Source organism: Aythya ferina (assembly GCF_964211825.1).
Source record: "Aythya ferina genome assembly, chromosome: 1".
NCBI lineage: Eukaryota > Metazoa > Chordata > Aves > Anseriformes > Anatidae > Aythya > Aythya ferina.
In genome coordinates this window covers 198718016-198739010 of record NC_140296.1, presented here as the reverse complement: position 1 = coordinate 198739010, position 20995 = coordinate 198718016, and the positions used below count along the sequence as shown (strand labels likewise).

General features: G+C 36.1%; 1 protein-coding gene across 4 annotated transcripts in view; it reads left to right on the top strand.

The window, feature by feature from the left end:
- Nucleotides 1-20995, top strand: part of SEMA3D (semaphorin 3D) — a 143468-nt gene that overhangs the window by 23907 nt on the left and 98566 nt on the right. Inside the window, exon 1 of one of the 4 annotated variants that reach the window (XM_084495286.1) lies at nt 6112-6304. The exons of 2 other annotated variants lie outside the window; for them this stretch is intronic. The gene's annotated coding sequence lies outside the window, so the exon portion shown is untranslated. Of the gene's footprint in view, nt 1-6111; nt 6305-20275; nt 20440-20995 lie in introns of those variants that run through there. One more of the 4 variants, XM_084495287.1, reaches the window with a different exon arrangement.

The window sequence follows — 20995 nt, the reverse complement described above, 5'->3', positions numbered from 1 at the left end:
TGCACTGTGACATTATTAACACTTGACATTTTCTCGTTGTTATACAGCACAAATTTAGTCCACAACATAATAAAAAATGGGCTGCTGCTTAATAGGATGGCTTGTGTTTCTCTACACTTGTGAGTGCTTCTGGAGAACCATTGATCATATTAAGAAGAGTATTTTGCACCAATATTTGTGCCTCTGTAGCTGATCACTTTTTACACTGTGAAAGAACCTTTGCTCTGCAGTGAGGAAAAAAAAAACAAAACCAGATTATATTGGTTTAGTGTACTGAATGTCTGCCCAGTGATATGTCCAGGATCTATCTTGTTTTGCAGTGATAGTTTATAATTAAACTTCTTGTTCCCTTGGGGGCCCTTGTTTTGGCTTTATAAGAGTGAAAATGCAATGTGATAGATGTGGTGTTTTTGTTTTGTTTTGTTTTGTTTTGTTTTGTTTTTTCACCTCAGACAAATGAAACAAATGTCCAGATTTGCCTAAATTACTGCCAGAATGTAATCTTTAAAAAAAAAAATAAATTAAATTAAAAAAGAGTTGTTTGTTTATTTGAAGGAATTCTGCCAATATTTTGAAGCAACATAAATGTAAGAACAAATGGTTATTTAATTATTTTAAAGCACTAGTATTGTATTTATTGGTCTATTGTTTGTGCTAAATTGAGCTGTTGTCATGACGTTAGCCTTCTTAAAACAACACAGAAATATGCAGTTAATATCCTGAGGATTTTGAAAACGTGGTTGTCTTTTCATATGTTGCCTTTCAAAAGTGGCTGGGTTGTAACAGTTGCATTAGACTGCCTTTTGTCTGGGCAGCTATTGTTCCTATAGTCAGTTCACAAAGGATAATCGGCTCAGCCTTCTCCCACTTCCAACTCTTGTAGACCCTATCTGACCTCTTTCCTTCCTCCCCCTCTCTGCTCCCTACAGGTTCTCTCCCAGAGATTCTCTGCAGCTTCCCAGCAGCAGCACTGGGCAAAGTCTAGCCCAGCAGGGCTGAACAGGGTTGTCAGATGGGTAAATCAAGGTCCACAGTTTGGTTGATTGAGCTGAACATTTTTGTGAAGAAATGACAGCTCAGTACCCCAGTAATGAATGTGTTCCCAACCTTGTCCGTGGCTGATAGCATGTTAGCACTGGGGAGGCTGCATTGCCTTTTGGTTCCCCTCAAAACATTCTGTTTTTATTTGAAATGCTTAATTTATTGAAATTAATGCATAAGGATTTTACAGGCGACATCCTGCCTGAAACCACATGTTGGAGAAGGCTGAAATAGAAGACACTTAGGGTTGGGGTTAGTCTGACACACAGGAAAGAAGGAAAAGAGTTGTTGCCAACTTTCAAAATTTTGTGTCTTCCAGCTTGGATATCAGACTGGGCCAGGTACCACTGAATGTATCCTTCAGTTCACTACTCGTACTCACCTAATTCTAAAAATTGTTAAAGAACAAGTTTTTGAGAATGACCAAGCTCCTTCATTTGTTATCTTGTTTCTCTGTCTGCCATTGGATGTACTGGGGTGTCATAACCAACTATCTTGCCACAGAAGCATTCTAAATTAAATATCAGCTTAGAATTAGGTGCTTAGAATGAGCCGAGATGTCCTGGTTGTCCTGTGACTGATAGTCTTGAGTTCGACAATCTGCCAGCTGTAGACATGCAAATTCTGGTTCAACTTTTGCTCTAAGGATCATGAAACATTTCTGTTTCGTGTAGGTGTGCCTCCATTTCTGAAGACAAATGGGAGGCAGGAATCTCTCCTTGGATGGTCACTGCAGGGTTTGGGACTTATCCCACCCCCCACATTCCTGCTTGACACAGCAATAATGTAAATACAGTGGTGAGTTGGGGCAGCACTTGGAAGAACAGGCACAGGCCTCAGCTTGCTCAGGAAGCCTCATCCTTTCTTGCTGTCATTTGCACTCCAGTGCTCTACCACTGTTAAACCACACCAGCTGTCCCCAGGGTGAGACTCACCCTTTGTGGTGTTGTGTTGCCACCTTACAGCCAGCTTCACTGTATTTCTTCCTGCCTTTGTTACCCCACCAAGGTTGTCTGTGAGAAGGGACAACATTTCTTCCCCAGCAGTTTGGGGGGATTTCTCTCTGTGCCTCCTGCCTCAGGAGTTAAGCAATTGCAGTTGCACTGGGTGTAGAACTGCATGACCAGTGTGAGGGATTTTTCAACGTCAGCATCCTGCTGCACTGAGGATGCCACCAATTAACTCGGGAGAACAGTTCCAGACACATACATTTGGTTCGGCAAATGCTGCTCGTTTGTTGGGTGATGATGTTTTTCTAAGTTTACACTTTATTTGTGGCATGAGTGACATTTCTGCAAGAGGTAGTGATGTGCCTCTAAGTCTTGTGCTTTTATTTTTTTAAAAAACTTTTTTTTTTTTTTTTCTCCTCTATTCTGATTTTGCAAATATGCTTCAAACAGCAGGGTATGTTAGTTTAGCTTTGTATGAGCAAAAGTGCAGCAATAGCCAGGGACTTATAAATTAAATTGAACACATATAGTCACTAGGTTTTTTGAAATAATATGTCTTTACCATAATTAAATAAATAATTTTGATTTTCTTAGTCCTTAGTGGGCAAGGATGGGATAAATCTCATTTTTAAATTTAATATTAGGTCATTAATAATCTAACACTAATCCGACACTGATAATCACTACTTTGCAATCATCATCATTAAATTACTCATGGAACTTAAATACAGCTTTTAAAATATAGAAATATGAATATTTAAATAATTCCAGGATCTCTATGTACAATATCACTTTGTCTACAAGACAATTTCACAATTGCTTTGATTCCCTTTGATCACAGAAAGATTGCAAACAGTTTTCAGGAGTTCATAACATTTCTTTGTCAATATTCCCATGACTAGGACTAAATTGCTTCCACTGAAGATGTTCAGTGGCCCAAATGACTGCACTTGAATTCTGGATTTTTTGGATCTCTCATCCAAACATCTCTTTTTTTTTTTTTTTCTTTTGTCCTGTTTTCATATTAACAATGGGAGAATAGGTAAGCTTCAGAAAAAAATAAAAATAAAAGGACCATATATTTCATCATGTTACCCCAAAATAAACTGTAATGCATAATCAAAAGAATAAAACTATGTCTTTTTTCATTGTCCCAAAAATAATACATTTTTTTTTAAACCCTTGCATCACAGTTTTGTACTCCTGTGGGAATGTAAGTGATATCAAGAGCAGCATTTTTTTGAGTGCAGCTGCAGTTATCATTAAAAGAGATAAACATTTGAAGGAATTTTGATATTTCAGCCATATTTTGATTTAAAAGGTCTCTTGTGAGAAATACACAACTATGCCAAGAAAATTATAGATGATTATTGATTGGTATTTCCGTATTATTATTATTATTATTATTATTACAGAATCACAGAATCACAGAATTTTCTAGGTTGGAAGAGACCTCAAGGTCATCGAGTCCAACCTCCAACCTAACGCTAACAGCCCTCCACTAAACCATATCCCTAAGCTGTACATCTAAGCGTCTTTTGAAGACTTCCAGGGATGGTGACTCCACCACTTCCCAAAACCCTGTAAAACATATTCAGTTTTTAATGTTTAAGGGATAATATCATAATAAGCTGAAAATTCATATTCAGTTGCTGTGAATCACAATAATTCCCTATGGAACAAGATATCTACCATGCACACCTACATCTGAGTATGGACAAGTTACTTTTCTTTGATTGTTGTATCATTTATATCCTTAGTCTATTTTGACTATAAGAGTATTCATTAAAGCTCACTGCAAAACTGCTTTTACATTGGCAGCCAGAAATTTGTATCAAATACATTGAAAGACATACATAAAATCTGAGATACTACACATTCACATATTGCAAAAGAATACAGTGTATACTCTCTGTCTGTTTAACTTTCCTTACCTAGTAATATGAAAGTATGGAAAAATAGGATTCTAAGAGGCTAGAAAGTTATTAAATACTTAGAAGAACTGCTTTAAGCTTTCATTGATTTCAATGAGAAGTGAAAAGAGTTACCACACTGGAAAAGGTGCTCATTAGCCTCAAAACAATGAAATCTGTGTCTTGCATACAAGATGAAAGATTAAAATGTAGCAGAAAGGGTGCTAATGTGATATTGAGAGGTTCCATATTCATTGTGAGTCCTGGTTTATCTGTTAGATTTGCTTTTTTATAACTTCAGCTGTGTTTTAGCCAAATACAAGTCTCAAAACTTCACTGACCTACACTTCAACAACAGGCAGAAATGTAAAAATTGAAGGAATTGAAGCTTTACCAAAATCCCTTATTTTGCCATTCTCCCAAAGAAAAATCTAGAGGCTCTCAGAAGGCATTTGCCAGCATTTGCTTTTAATCTATCTCTAGCTTTCTTTAGACTTTCTTTTAGACCATCCTTCCCTTCCTTCCTTCCTTCCTTCCTTCCTTCCTTCCTTCCTTCCTTCCTTCCTTCCTTCCTTCCTTCCTTCCTTCCTTCCTTCCTTCCTTCCTTCCTTCCTTCCTTCCTTCCTTCCTTCCTTCCTTCCTTCCTTCCTTCCTTCCTTCCTTCCTTCCTTCCTTCCTTCCTTCCTTCCTTCCTTCCTTCCTTCCTTTCTTCCTTCCTTCCTTCCTTCCTTCCTTCCTTCCTTCCTTCCTTCCTTCCTTCCTTCCTTCCTTCTTCTCTCTCTCTCTCTCTCTCTCTCTCTCTCTCTCTCTTTCTCCCTCTCTGAATCATATTCAAGTAATTTATCATATTAATAAATCTGCCATCCATTCATCTAAGAAACAATACAGTTTAACTGTATTGTGTTGTTGTTATTGCTTTTTTTTTTTTTTTTTTTTTTTTTTTTACCTGAAGACAGAGTGGATTCAGACACTATACCTGCCAAACTTGGAGGGATTTTGGACATGGGTTCCAGTTTTCACCAGTTCTAGTGATTTGTGGATCTAGATTCAGACATTCTAACTTTGGACATGCGTGTATTTTTTTAAGCATTTAATATTTGGGAGTCAAAATGTCATATTGGCATGGAGAAAATATAGACATGCAGTGCAAAAGTTTGTGGAAGAATGTGGTTTCATTACAGTTGCTTAACAAGTTATTGCACATCAGATAAAGTAATAGTCTGTCCATGCACTTTAGCTTTCCCAGAGTGAGGTAAACATCCATGTGCTCCAGAGATTACTCATTAAATGAAGCATTATGCACTCAGTACTCAACAGTACTGAGAAGTCTCTGCTCTCCTTCCTTTATTTTCTACTTTAAAGAGAAATTCACTCTGCATAAGAGTAATTTTAATTTTGTGGTTTGTTCTGTATATATATTGGATATTTTTCAATTGCTCACGCAGACTATAGACAAACACATACATATGTGTGCACACAATATTTTCCTTGCTATAATTAGGTATTTTTGGCACTTTGCAATAGCAGGTCCAAAGCCAAATTGTAGGTACCTTTGGAAAATCTTAAAAGTAGCTGTAATTGAAAAAGGAGGTGTGACATTTCTGTTTTAAAACTTAATGAGATTTTTCTTTTTTCCAGAAACTGTTATGTTTTCCATCACTGTTTCAATATTAAGTTTTGATGAAAAAGTCACAGAACTTTTGAATGTGTGCATTTTTTGAAACATCTCTGAAAACCACTAGACAATGACAGGAATGTCATCGTATTATTACGATCCTCTGCAGTTAGCAACTTACTTGAAACTTGAAGTTTTTATAGAGATGATCAAAATAACTATGGAAATTTTAATTCTAGATAAGTAAAGATAACTCACTTCATTCTTTAGCATAATTACAGTTTATGTTATTAAGTTTTAAATCTTTTTATTTTTTTTATCTTTTTTTTTTTTTTGGTCAAAGGAAGTTTTTTTTTCTTCTTTTTTTTTTTTTTTTTTTTTTTCCTTTTCATTGTTGTATTTCTATGAGAGATAACCCATTTGGATATTTACTACCTTTCATGCTTCACTAAGTAGGATATCACTAATGAAGCTGTATTCTGACAGGCCCTTAAATTAACGTCAGTATATGTATGAAATACAAGCATGAAGTATATAAAACACAATTGTTCTTTAGTGTTTATATTTGTCCACAGGTCTACTAGAATATAACACACTTAACTGAGGAATTCCTTTCATGAGCTGTAAATTTCAAGTTTTGACCTACTGACTTCATGATAAAGATAATTCTCCAGTGGGAGTAAGATGGTCATCACATCTTAAAATAATGTCCAAGAGTCAAGGAAATGTCCTGGTTGGAGTAAACAAGTAGCTCATCCAGTCTGCCTTTCTGGCACCAAGAGTGGGTAAGACCAGATTTTTCAATGGAAAACATAAATCTTCACAATTTTAGTGTTCTCAACTGGATATTACTGTTTCCTACATTACCCACACTTTGAGACATAAAGATTAATAGATTTCTTAACTGTATTTCCATATACTCTGTTTATAGCATAAATCTTAAAATCTTAAAAAAATATCTATTGTATCAGTTTTGAGAACATAAGATTTTTGAGGTTTATTCTCAACTTGTGCAAAAACAACACCTCTCGCCCCTTATATTTCCTTTACAATGAGATTAAAATTTCTGGATGTGGGAAAAATTATGTCAGTAAGTTAAAATTTAATTTTGCTCAACATGAGAGCGCCTTGTCAGGGAGAGAGGTGACCAAGCAATTGAGATGGTGGGTGCTGAGGGTACTGGGGCACTTTTTTCATCCTACTGCCTGAAGGTGTTCACCAAGAGCAATGCATGGAAGCCTTTCTGCTACTGTTGTTGAGCCACCGTGAAACACTGTGATTTTCCCCACCCATATATTTGTCAAGCTTGGCAAAAACTTTTATAGTCAAATGCACAAACCTTGTCCTGGGTTCCAAGCACACATTCAGTTGTGAACCCTTACATCTTCACTTGTGCAGTGACCATAGCAAGGTATTTTCATCTGGCAACAAACACTCATTAGAGCTGACCACCACTATCACCTTCTTAATTTTTGTTGATCAACTTTCTCTTTAATTTCCCAGACAATTACATCTATAATGAAGGATAGAATACATAATGCCTCTAATGGCAACTTATCTGAAAGATCGTGACTTTTAAATCAGAATCTTCCCATTTTTATTGTCCCAAATAGGAAGATATCTTTTTATATTATTATTATTATTAATAACAATAATTTTATTGATCTAATTTCTGGATAATATTATGAAAGTGGTGGAAAATAAGATGAAAACAATATGTTGTCATGTTGTTGATACTAGAGGTGGCTCCACACACATTAGGTAGTAGACATGCAAAATTGTTTGCCAGGTTGTGTTGTAGATGCAAGAATTCTACAATGGCTCAAAAGGAGGCTGGTTAAGTACTTGACAGTGATATCTAGTGGGGGTTACAAAAAGCTCAGAAAATCTTCTAAACTGAAAATAGATGAAAAAAAAAAAAAAAAAAAAAAGGTGGGGGATTGATAAAGGTAGAGAAACATCAGAAACATCATATATGAATGCTCCATTCTTATTCTTCCTTAGTATTAATGTTGAAAGCAGACTACTAGATTGGATGAATCTTTGGCCATTGCAAACATGATTATATTTTCATTTAAGTAAGGAGATGTTGTCTAAGAGGGTTTTTCTGGAGTAGGATATGAATGTTAAGGGTGGAGAAAACCCAACATTGTTTAAATGTAGAAAATCGGTAATGTGTTTTGTCCTACATATTGCTAAAGAAAACAAACTGAGAGGCAACATTAATGTTGAAAGAAGCTCAAATGTGATTACTTTTTCAGCTACTGAGTGTATGTGTTTGCAGTCTTGCCTTTATAGCTTTTCCATTTCATCTTATATTTCTGAGGAAGACATTTACAGTGTTTTCCTGGTGATTTCTCCTGGTAAATTTCCAAATACATACAGATGGAATTTTCTGATCTAGCTGCAAATCTTCTATGTGCTGCTTTCCAAACCTGTAGCTAAACTTCAATACCGTAACTCACATTACAGTAATTACAGTACACATATGCTATTGACCAACAAAACCCAATCAGCTGCAGTAACTATGTCTGCTAAAAAATGTCAGTCTTCTTCAGAAAGGAGATTGTTTTGTGGAGCAGTTAAAAGGGACGTGGTCAACTCATAGTTCATGAGTCAATTCAATGACTCATAATATTGAAATTCTTTTATTAAGCACACAAGGCATTTATTTTAATCTTGTTTTCATCTTTGGTCTCATCCTTTGTTGAGATTGGCCTTGCATGCTGAATTCTTATCTTTTTTTTTTTTTATTATTATTATTTTATTTTTTTGTGCGTTTTTTAAAATGTTTATACAAACACTTCTGAAAAACAAGAATATAGCTGAGGTGCCTCTAAATGAATAGAGATGCCAAGGTATGAGTGGGATTTTGAATTGACTCACTCTGCATGTCCTGACTGACACACCTGTGTTATAATTCCAAATGTCACTGCCAACAGACAACTTTCTTATAATATAAATTTGCCTTTGGCAGAATTCTTTTTTTGGGGAAAAAAAAAAAAAAAAAAAAGAAAGTATAAAATATGTTATTGTAATGGGTGTTGTTATTATTGTTCTTATTATGATAAATGTTAATGATGATGGTAAAAAATATAACTGTCCTTACTCCAAAAATTTCTCTACTTAATGTTAAGAATAAATAAAATATCTGCTGCAATGTTTTTCTCTGTGTATGTTAATGTTTTGGCAGACAATATCTGCCATTTGTATCAGCCATCTGAAATTACTGCTTGATGATTGCTAGAGTGAGAACAACCCACAAGCTTATAGATGCTCTGGAAACTGTCAAGAAAGTTCTATGATAAGGTATTTTTCCATGAAGTCCATCTGAAAAAAAATAATAAAAAAATCTTGCCTCCACCCAATTTATTAATGGTGCGATACAATAGTAGTTTAGCAGTAATTTTCTTGGTAGAAATTTTAAGTTGTCTTTGTTATTTCAAGATGATACTTTCAGTGTTTGTTTGTTTGTTTTAATGGCACTCCTGTCACCCTATGTCTCAATCACAGATCTTCAGATAAACAAAGCTCAAGTCTGTGTGCATGAGGCTATGATTTTTCTGGGTTCAGGAGAAATGTGACTATTCTGTGTGTCCTAGAAAAAGTCGTGAGACCTCATCCTGCACTGTATATTACGCAGAAAGAATTAGCAATGAGCTCTTTCTATGCCTCTGGAGGAACACAAAGCAGCTGCAGTGGAGCTAAGGGTCTAGACAGCTGATCTCATTGAGGATGGAGGACGGTCAGCACAACAGAAGAAATGTTCGATAGCTTGTCAATTCATGACCCTAAGGTCTAAGAGGCTTCCATTCCCTCAGACAAATGCTGATCCTATTAATATGAATGGTTGAACTTCATTTGACATCAGCCAGTCCTGGGGTTGAGTGCAAGTACATTATTGCCTGTGACATTAATGCAAGTCACATACCCGTACTGAGCAGACAAGGGAAACAGTTTCCAGTAGTCATTGATTCTTTGGCTTTTGCAGCGCTGTGTGAAGATGGTGAATTGGTTTATTCCTCTGTAACTCTTCCATGCTTTAGCATCTTCAGGATATTTGCTGCATTTTGTAAACTACACCTTTACACTTATAAATAAACATATGCATTTATTTAAAACTTATATGTCATGTCTGATAACTTATTAAACTCTGTAGAAAAGAGCATATCACATTTAAGGTAGTAACATGAATAACTATTAATTAATATAATTTGATTCCACATCTTATCCACTTCAAGTCCACCTATGGTGGCTAATGAATACATTCCTAGCCATGAAACTAGAATGATAGTAATGCATTTCCTTTGCAAAGACTCAATAAAGTATGTGCTAGTTATTGAATATTTTGAATTAAAAATGAGAGATGTATCATATATACATTTTAAAAAATACATCTTTTTATTGTTTTATTTGTCTCTGGGCACAGGGATTTTGGTTTTGCGGTGCAGATCCAAAAAAAAAAATAAAAATAAAATAATCAAGTATTAGTTTGCCTAACAGGTTATTACTTTTTTCCTTATTGTATAGGTGATTACTATTTAGTTTGGTGGAGTGGACCAAAGCATGGACCAAGTTTCCTTTTGAATAGCCAATATCAGCCAATATCTAGTTATTATGATGCTTCATTCTTACTGGTTCTAGTTTTCAGATTTTTTTTACAAAGAAATTGCACATCATACAGACAGTCCATGTACAGCTTTTGTATAATGCATGTTCATTTAGTTAGTAGTTATATTTGTAACTCCAGCTGCAGCCATCACTCTCTAAATCTGTCACTGAAGGATTTTGTTTTAAATTCTGCCTGGCTTTGTTTTCAGATGCTTCTGAATTCCTCCCTGTGTTGAGTCACAGCTGTGAAAAGAGAAATCTACCTCTAATTCAAAGGGTCAGTGGTTTAAAAGCACTAAAGCCCAGTGGGGAATAGCTTAAGGAAGATAGTTAATCATCATGATCCCAACGGATTTAATAAACTTGCATCAGGCTCATTTGACATGAAGAGTCCTGGATGTCTTCAAGCCCTGGTTTCTTTGGGGAGTGCCTGTTTTACCAAGGAATGGGATCCTCTATAGAACAAGCACCTGTGGTGGATGTTTGACACCTGTTCAGTTGTGGTTATGGAAACACAACTTAATCTTCTCCACCACATCCCTTTTCTAGCTAAAGCTGGCATGGAGGCCAAATCCTTTCTAGTCATTTTTCTTCCCACACCCCTAAGAAGCATTTAGTGTAGTAAGTATAGTGGCCTTCATTTCTTGATCTGTCTGGCAGATAATAGACTGAGAGAAAGGAGTTTCTAATTTAGACCAAAAAAAAAAAAAAAAAAAAAAAAAAAAGGAGTCAGGCTGGAATACACAGCTGATATTTTCTCTTCTGGGTGAGCAAAGCTTGTTGGTTTTGTTTGAATGTCACCAGTCCATACAGTGGTATTTCTCACAGCTTCCTCTTCTAGCTCCAAAGGAGGAACCCTGGAAGAAATCCCCTTCTCATCTGTTCAGTGCAGACAAAAGCATTATCTCAAATACAGAGTCAATATTTTAAGATTTTATTCTGGTGCTAAATTCTCATGGGATGGGCAAGCCAGGACTGTTTGTGTGAACAATATCTAGCGTTCTTGAGGTATTGGATTAAGTTGTGTAGCTAATGTGGTTTCTATACCCATTCTGTGTGTACTTAATACATCTTGTGTGCATTGCTGTTCTTGATACAGGGATCGTGATCTGCTTGTGAATCAGCTCTTGAATGATTGCTGCTTTCAGACAGTTTCATAGAAGGAAAGACTTTATGAATTCATATTTCAGTAGTAGAAGGGATTGATCTGTGAGCAGATCAGATAAGTGATGCCTGCATCGCAGGAGTCCTTGATTAGAATGCTCACTGTGGAATAGGAATAAATATTTGATGGCTGTCAGAGTCTTAAGCTGAGGAGTACAATATTGTTGGATGCTGCTGAAGACCTTCCGTGTATGATCTTTTTCAGTTATTTCTCTGCCCACTAGCTGTTAAAAGAACTAGTAGAAAAATGTAGGTAGGAATAGACATCAGAAGATCATATGGAGTTCAATCTGCAGTTCAAAGAAAAGAGAACTTCAGCTTTGGATCAGGTTGCTCAGAGCTATGTTCAGTCCAGATTCAAATGTCTGCATGGAAGTAGATCCCACAGCTTCTCTGGGCTCCTGTTCCACTGTTGACCACCCTCAAAGGGAATGACACTTTAGAAATCCCTCAAGATCAAGGCTGCCTGGTCTTCTTAGAGGACAAGTGTTTATCAGGGCAAAAGAAACTAGAGGTGACACTTTACACTCTACCTTTGTTCTTATTAATATACTGGTTATGGGACTTCCTTAGTTACCAACTAGTTAACTGTCTAAAAAGCGTTGCTATTTTTCAGTTAAGTATTGATTCATCTGTGCAGTCTGTGTCCTCACTTTGACCTCACGAGACAAAGGAAAGTTATTGTGGTTTGAAACCAAAGTGGAAATAGTTCTGTGTTGAATGGAGGTGGTGATGCCTGAATTCTTTTTTTTTTTTTCGAGTATGGCTGTTTCAGATTCCAGGAACTGTTGTGTTAGCATCCTTCACAAAACAGCTTAAAAATAGACCTCCAGAATGACTCTCTTGCACCAAATATAAAATGATTTCTGTTGCAAAAATCAAGCAGAAAGTTCTCTCAGGGTCAGGTAGCAGCATGTTCCCCTTGAAAATCCCTTTGAAAATCTTCAAGTTGGTTAGCAGTGAACATAGGCTTTGATAACCTGTCTGAGCTCACACAGTGTGTGTGTTAGGCCTTACACAGCTCTGTGAAATTCTTGTTTATGGAAAATGAAAGGAATTAAGGAACTGCCTGGATGTCGAGGGGATGTGGGTACTGGTCCTAACTGCTGGTGTGACCTTATGCAAGTGATGTCATCTCCTATGGCAACATTTTAAAAAAATCAATTGTCTCCTAATGGTGAGGATAGAGGATAGTGAATAGAAGCATTAAAGCTTTTAAACTGCTCAAGTGCTGTAGTGATCGGTACTCAGGGGAAACTTACCAACAGAAATAGGTGCACATTAAGTTAGGATAAAATGAATTGTGTAAGTTTACAAATAGGATGTGTTATAGTGGTTCTGCTACTTCCCTATCACTTAGTCTCCAAATGGAAATGAAATAAAAAATGAAATTAAAAAAAAAAAGGAAAAAGAAAAAGAAAAAGAAAAAGAAAAAGAAAAAGAAAAAGAAAAAGAAAAAAAAAGAAAGAAAAAGAAAAAGAAAAAGAAAAAGAAAAAGAAAAAGAAAAAGAAAAAGAAAAAAAGAAAGGAAAAGAAAAAGAAAGGAAAAAAAGAAAGCAAACACATTCATCCTAACAATAAAATAACTAGGCTAATAAAAAAACATAGATCAGTGTACTGCAATGTGCACGTTGAGTTGAATATCATTTTACACATTGACTGTACAAAGCATTGACACAAAATTAGTTGGATAACCAATAAAAAAATATTCATCTAAAAGAGTTCAAGTGTACGATCATGAATTATTAAATCAAAATCTGTTAGAAATGTAAATTAAAATCCTTCCGGCACATCTCTCCCTGTACTGCAGTTTATATATTAAAGCTTTTCAAACTATGCTGTACGGAGTTCACTGGCAGTGCATCTAATACTGATGAAAGGAATTATATGAAAATATGCCGCTGGATATACAGCAAACATATTTGATCAAAAGCCAACTGTCACATGAAATAAACATTTTTTTAACCATCAATAAACTGTAATAGCCTGAATTCTTTTTAAAAGCTATTGCATTAGACAGCCGACAATGAACAGTAATACCGGTAGGTAATGAAACATCCTATCAGAAATAGTACAGTAAAAATAATTCTGAAAATGGTTGTGTTGAGGCCAACTGTAATACAAAGAGGCCTATCCTTAATATTTGCAACATTCTAGTTTTCTTTAAGAGTCCTATAGGCAGCTTTTAGATACAGCTGTGATGTCTGTGAGTACCTACAAGCATATAAGAAAAATTCCAAGAACAATAAACTAGCTGGTGAAAAATTTCTGCTTATATCAGACAAATCTAGCTACAATTTTAGCACAGTATTTGCTGTGACATGAAATAGACATAATTATATTTGTAAATGTAAGTATTTATTCTTCCCTTTCTGCCAACTTTTTTGCTTGTTTTTGTTTGGTTGGTTTTAGTAGGATCTGTTAGATTATGATTCTATGGATAAACTGGGTGGCTGTGGGCAGAATGACTTTTATATTGTTGTATAGAATGGAGTTAATAAAGCTATTTATAAGCTGGAGAGAGCTTACGTCTGGGTTGCTTGGATCAAGGTCAGATGAGCCCTACATGTTTGCATCTGTAGATGTAGATGTAGATGTAGAAAGCCCACTGGCTATACTCTTCCACAGTATGAACAGTTATATACCTTGCTTTTGTATGGTGACTAGAAATGAGTCTGGACTTGATTCATGACAGATTTCAACAGTGTGAAATTCACTGTCTTCCTGTCACAGACACGCAAAATAAGTAAGACAAGTCTCAATGCATGTAAATAATCTGTAAAATACTCCTTTGCCTCTAGTTACTGGTGACCCCAGAAATACCAGCAAGTCCAGACCTCTGATAATTGAACTGTCAGTGGTGGAGGACTCATGCTCTACCCCTGCAGATGTTGGCAGGTCTCCTATGAAAGGATGTACAGAGAACAGTTTTTCCATAGTAAAACACTGGCAAGAACTCCTGGAGGTGAAAAAGAGACTGTAATCCTTCCTTTGAGTTGGCTTTTGTAGATGTATATTTCTTCCAACAAAATAATGGTGGTTGCAGAGTCAGTGGTTTAGCTGGCTTGACATTGCTGCCTGGGGTTAATTCAGGTTTTAGCAGCACCAGTGCAATCTGTAAGTGTTTAAATGTTCAAGTAGGTCTCTCCAAAGTGAGCATTTATTTTCTCTGATGGCCATTGTGACACTTTTCTGGCTTTTCAAGTATTTTCTCAGTAACAGGCCAAAGCTGTTCCACAGGCTGAGCTTTCTGCATGCCTTCTTTCCCTGCCTACTTTACTCAGCCGAGCCACCCCAAGTGCTCCAGGTGGTGACAGATGTTTTAGAGGAAAATTCTCTGGCTCTCTTCAAAAAATTTCAAACATCACAGTACTCGGCAGGAAGTGGCTTTTATCTAGTCTACCTTTTCGTTAAATGTCTCGAGGAATTTTCAGCCTACTGCCTTTTCCTTTTCTTGGATACCTAAGTTACATAACCCAAAACAGAATTGCTTTTCATAGTTTGAGAGGCTTTTTTGGTCTGCTGGGAAGGCATGCTGTACCTATGACATTGTAATGCTGAGGTTTGGCTTAATGTTCCTTTTGATTCTTATATGTGTTGCTAAATCATACAATACATTGCTTTTTTTTTTCTTCGTCTTTTTTTTTTTTTTTTTTTTTTTTTCCCTTTTTCTTCTTTTTTCTTGCTTTTCTTCTTATATATATATTTTAATGATCAGGTGTGTAGGGTGTTCTCATATTGTTCTTAAAAAGAGCTTATGGGAAGCTGTTACTACAGACATAGTATCTGAAGTCACAGTTCCTTCCACCCAAAAGAAAAAAATAAAGAAAAAAGAAACAAACAAACAAACAAAAAGAAATTTGAGATGCATATGCATCTAATATTAGAGTGAATGGCATGTGTGGAAGGTGTCATTTGCGCATGTGACTGGACACTGTATTCTAATCTTCCTATCTCCTCATTGCAATATCATTATCAGATCACAAGTTTGCTTTGCATCCCATCCCTTTTCTTGGACAATAGACAACAGAATAGAATGTAAAACTCTAGGTCTTTTTTTTTTTTTTTTTTTTTTTTTTTTTTTTTTTTTTTATGGAGACACAATATACAAAGAATTAGTGTTCAGGAATAACATTTCAAGAATAACATCATCAGTCTTGGATTTATGCATTACACATCCAGAATACATAGTGCCACAGATAAAACTTCTCAAAATCACTGTTTTTAGTAATATATAACAAGTTTGTGTACATTGTTATCTATCAATCATATTCTGAAAGGATTACTTCTCTGTCTACGTGAAATCTTTGGGCGTAATCCTGACCCCTCTGACACTGACCTGAAAAATATCCCAGTATCTTCTGAGGATAAAGTGCTCATTTCCTATACGTATAATTTTAAGTGCATTATAGTAAAGTTCATGGTCAGATGAACTCTTCATGGCAGTGTGACACAAACCACTCTATAAAGGTTACTCATTTTTAAGAGTTTTTATCTCCTAACAGACTACATGCCTTTTATAAATGCTTCCATCAGCAGACTAGTTTCATTTAACTCTGTATTCAGAAAAATGAAGCCATAAAATTAAAAAAATAAAAAAATAAAAAATATTATCTTCAATCTTCTTCTCTTTCATTTCAGTTTCTTAGTCTCCATTTTTACTCTAGCTTCACTTTACCTTTGTCTTAATGAACTAAAAATCCAGTGTAAGCCTTAAGCGTATTTACACCCATTGGAGAGCTTTTTTTTTTTTTTTATTATCAAATGATTCTCTGCAGTGAAACTAATTTTGACTTCTTGCTTCCTCAATTGCATCCTCCTCATTTCTCAGTCCCTTAATTTTATTTACCTCTACTTGGCTGTTGTCATGTGGGAATGAAAACAGCAGTTTTTCTTGCTTTCTGAATTACTGCTGTTGAATGGATAGGGTATAAATCCTGTGAGGAGCTCAGTAAAGATAAAGCCTGTAAAGCTTTGTAAAACTCCTTATAAGCTGGGTTATGTATCATATGAATTGTTACTATTCATCTGGGTGTTTAACAATAGCAAGGTCTATTTTATGATAAAACCTTATCTAAACCAGATATACCTAAAACAATGATGTAAAAAAATAAAAAAAGAAATTAGTCACCCACTGTAGGCTGTCGTGTTAAGAAGTGATGTGATATTGATCTCTCTCTCTCTTTTTTTTTTTTTTTTCCTTTTTTTTTTTTTTTTCTGTAAAAAGAATTATTTTTCTGAATCCTGGAAGAGAACATTTGCTGCATTATAAACAACACAAAAGCTACTTAATAAATGGGAGAATAGTGATGAATAATACTGTTTACCAGTTCTTGGATGGAGTTAGCTTTAAGCTGAGATTTCACAATGAAGAGAAAAGCATCCTCTGCCAAATAATATATCAACAGAGCCTATCTAAGAACTACATTAGCATAGTTACATTATGCTCTGGATCAATGTCATCTTTGTTACTTAAAAAGCAAATTAAAGATTTTAAGTAAGTCTGGAGATACAATTTTACTTTTAGTCCATTTTATTTTATGAATTATTTTATGACTCATGTGTTTACAGTTTCCCTTCCTATTGATGCAGAATGCTCAATATCCAATCCATGATTATAGTATAGTATTGAAATACACAGTAATATTATTCCTGAAAAGGTATGTGATAGATGAGATGTTTACAAGAAAATGCATTGGAAGAATATCTATGTATTTGTGGTTAAAATAATGTGCTTTAAATGTGAATACATATATATAAAGCTTCTGTTTGATGTAACTAAACAGATAATATATCTTTTAATACATTTGAATTGTGGGTGGGAATTTTGTTTCTCTTTGTAGTTGAAAATTTTATTTATTATTAATTATTATTGCTAATAAGCAATATGTTTGTCTAGTAGTACGCTCATGCTATGTCGTTGATGAAGATATCATCACAAGGGACATCTTTTATTCTCTTCTTATTCCGTGGAAAAATAAAATAAAATCCCCAAATCCCAGTCAGTGACAGACGAAAAGAAAGAAAACCTTGGGTATCAAAGATAATAGTTTACATATTGAGATTAGATGACCTTGGTGACTTATTGAATCTACTTATGAATCCATAGTGATTATCAGATATTTTTCTATTCTATTCTTGCCTTTTTAAAATAACATGAGCCAAATAAAAGATTTTCAGTGGTTATTTGCAATTTATACTGTTGCTATTAGATTCAGATCACAATCTGGTCAATCACTTTAGCTTGCATTTGTTGCAGGCTGTTTTCATCATCCTCTTCATCGGAGTACAAAATTCTGAATTTTAAAATGGCCATGGAAAACTAGCACTGAAGACAGGTTTTAAATTATCCTCCAATTCAGAAGAGGTTTTTTTTTTTTTTTTTTTTTTTTTATGGAATTCAGCTGAGTTACACGAGCTACTGTTTAAAAAGTGTATGTTTGTGGATGGGTCACAGTCCTTTCAATTCTGGACTTCATGACACCAAGGGAGGTCGGACACCTACTCAGTATTTGTGAATGTGAGATTTTGCATTCAGATAGGATTTAGCTGAACAATCTGAAAAAAAAAAAAAAGAAAAACAAAACAAAAAAAAAAAACAAAAACCACTCCCATAAGCACAGAGCTCCCTACTGGCTGTGTATTTGAGAAGCCTGAAGAGCTCTGTTTATTGCAACAAAGGGCCTGGAATAAATTATGTTTAGTAAATTGGCTCCAGGTTTTCCTCTTTCAGACAGTAGCTTCAGAGTGATCTGTTTTATAGACTCCACTAAATCTGACCAATTGCAGGGAGGTGACACCTCATTTAGGGGACGTGACATCACACATGTGCCAGTTACATCCAGCTGCCTCTCTCTGGCAAGATGGCAGGACACCGGCGGATCCACATTTTGTCTTTTGGCAGTTTTCACCCACACTCACTGTGAATTTACAGGCCCCACAGGGAGGTCCAGGCACGATGGAGCCAGGCGCCTTGTCCCCTCTTCAACCAGGCACCTCCCACCCCCATGTGGGGCAAATAATAGCTCCTTTCTTCTAGTGGAAATACCCCGTTACTGGTGAGATGTGTACATAGCCTCCTTCCTCAGCCAGTCTCACAGGTGATAATTAACACAGTGCAGATATTTCCTAACTGAAGGCAAGGTGGGAAAGAGGGAAAGCAACTTTGGCCTCAGCGTTTTTTTTTTTTTTTTTTCCAAGTTAATTTTCCTCATTTATTTTGTGTCTGACTATGATGAGGAAGTTTTAGAGCATGTTGGTGCTTAGCAGAAATATTGAAGAACTAAAGGAAACAATAATTTTGCTCCCCTGACAAAGCTCTTGTTTTCTGAGCAGAGGAAAAAAACGGAGTTAGATTAGCTTTTAGGTTTCGTATTTTATTTCTGTTCATGGGTTCTGTTCATTTATTTTAGAACAACGTGACCACAGCTCTCTTGGGTGTGGGACACTGATTGACATTACATACGGTACAGAGAAGAAGGGTACATCCTGAAGATTAATGGCCAGTTATTTGGTCTGAAGTTCATTAACCTGGGCTGGTCATTAGACTGCTGGAAGGACTCTGTGTGGAAGCTGGAACTGTATTAGAAGATTATCATAAACTAAAAATATTAGTGACAATCTGGCTGAGTTGCAGTGAGTCTAGGACAAGACAGTTGGCTCAAGCTCACACAGCAGCTGTCTTCAGTGAAAACTAAAAGCCTTATGTCAAAAATTAAAGCAAATATTTTTTTCACAGACATTGTTCAAATGAAAGGAAAAAAAATAAAAATTTCCATTAGCAAAAGAGCCTTACATGAAAAAAAAAGGTTTCTTATGACCAAAAAGCCGAATTCAGTGCTGATCTTCAGTCTGCAATTAAGCAATTATGAATTTGGGCAACTGCTTTCTTTTTTCTGCCAGTGGTAATTTTTTTCCTGACTTGTCGCTGTACTTTGTCTTGAGCAGATGCACCCCAAATCCTTTAGTGAGATTCCTGTTGGCTGAGACCCAGAGCCCCAAGCCACTAAATCTCATCGTACTTGCAGTGAGACTGATTCTCTGTTGTTTCTTTTTCAAGTAAGGTTTATCTCTGTCATCCCACTGAAGATGAACTGGGCTGTTATGTCTTGTCTTAATACCCTCCTGCCTCTCTTCCCTTATTCTTTTCCCCTTTTTCACCCCAAAATGATGTGATAGGACCCTGAAACAGACAAATCAACATAAGCTTTTTTGTTTGTTTGTTTTTTGTTGTTGTCCAACTACAAATACGTGTACCAGCATGTAAGAAATAAGGGCTATCATCTCTCAGGATCCTACACTCCAGTTAAGAGAGTGGAAAGAGGAATGAAAGACATTTCAAATCCCTTCCCTTCCCTTCCCTTCCCTTCCCTTCCCTTCCCTTCCCTTCCCTTCCCTTCCCTTCCCTTCCCTTCCCTTCCCTTCCCTTCCCTTCCCTTCCCTTCCCTTCCCTTCCCTTCCCTTCCCTTCCCTTCCCTTCCCTTCCCTTCCCTTCCCTTCCCTTCCCTTCCCTTCCCTTCCCTTCCCTTCCCTTCCCTTCCCTTCTTTCTTTTCTTTTCTTTTCTTTTCTTTTCTTTTCTTTTCTTTTCTTTTCTTTTCTTTTCTTTTCTTTTCTTTTCTTTTCTTTTCTTTTCTTTTCTTTTCTTTTCTTTTCTTTTCTTTTCTTTTCTTTTCTTTTCTTTTCTTTTCTTTTCTTTTCTTTTCTTTTCTTTTCTTTTCTTTTCTTTTCTTTTCTTTTCTTTTCTTTTCTTTTCTTTCATCTTATTAATATGTAACAGCTCTTGGCCAAAAGTAGTGCATTCAGACACAGAATGGGGGTGTTGAGGAAGGGATTGAGAAGAAAGAAGTTTAATGTTCTGCGTAGGAAGGATGCTTCGGGCATTTTACAAATCTGTTCCCCTCTCTCTTTCCTCATCACGCCCTTCCTGTACACTCCCTTGTCCTTTACTATTGGCAGAAGTGCTGGAGGCTCAGAAAGCCCCAACTTCATCTGAGAAAGGTTTCCTCTGTCAGAGAGAACTAAAGGAGTCCTCTTTCCAGTCTCTTTGTGCCGGGAAGGAGGTACTACCTGCCTCATGAGCTGGTGAATTGATTTTGGATGCCTCAACAACATGCAGAGAGGTTCTGGCACCAGTGCTGCAGCTAGGTAAAGTTCAAGACAAGGGGTGGCTCATGAGGGGGGTGAGCTGGACTGTATTTCTTGTGGGCTCACAAGAAGCCTTCCCTCTGGTGCCTGTGCAAGTGATAGATATTGTGGCCTTTGAGATCACTCTTTTTATCAGGCTGTTTTGGTACCTTTCAGAAATTTTCATGACAAGTCATGAGCCATTAATCTCAATATTAACCATAGCATTTCCTTACATCTTGATTTACAGAATCACTCAAATACTGACATTTGTCATTTTGCTGTCTATCTTCCCTAGCCTTTTGTTATGGTGCACCTCCAGGGGAAATGATCTGGTCTCATGTATATTTTCATGCTCTGACCTCTGTGATTTATTAAACATAAGTTTCAACCTTTAGAACCTCAGGATGTCATTTCAAATAACTTCAAATCAATTAAAAAAAAAAAAAAAAGCAGGCAAAATGGATCTTTTATAACTGGGTACAAAATAAGACAACAGGCGAACTGTTGCTGCTTTCTGTGCAGCTACTGGGGTGGCTGTGTGACCTGTGTGACCTGTAGGAATTAGGTTCACTAC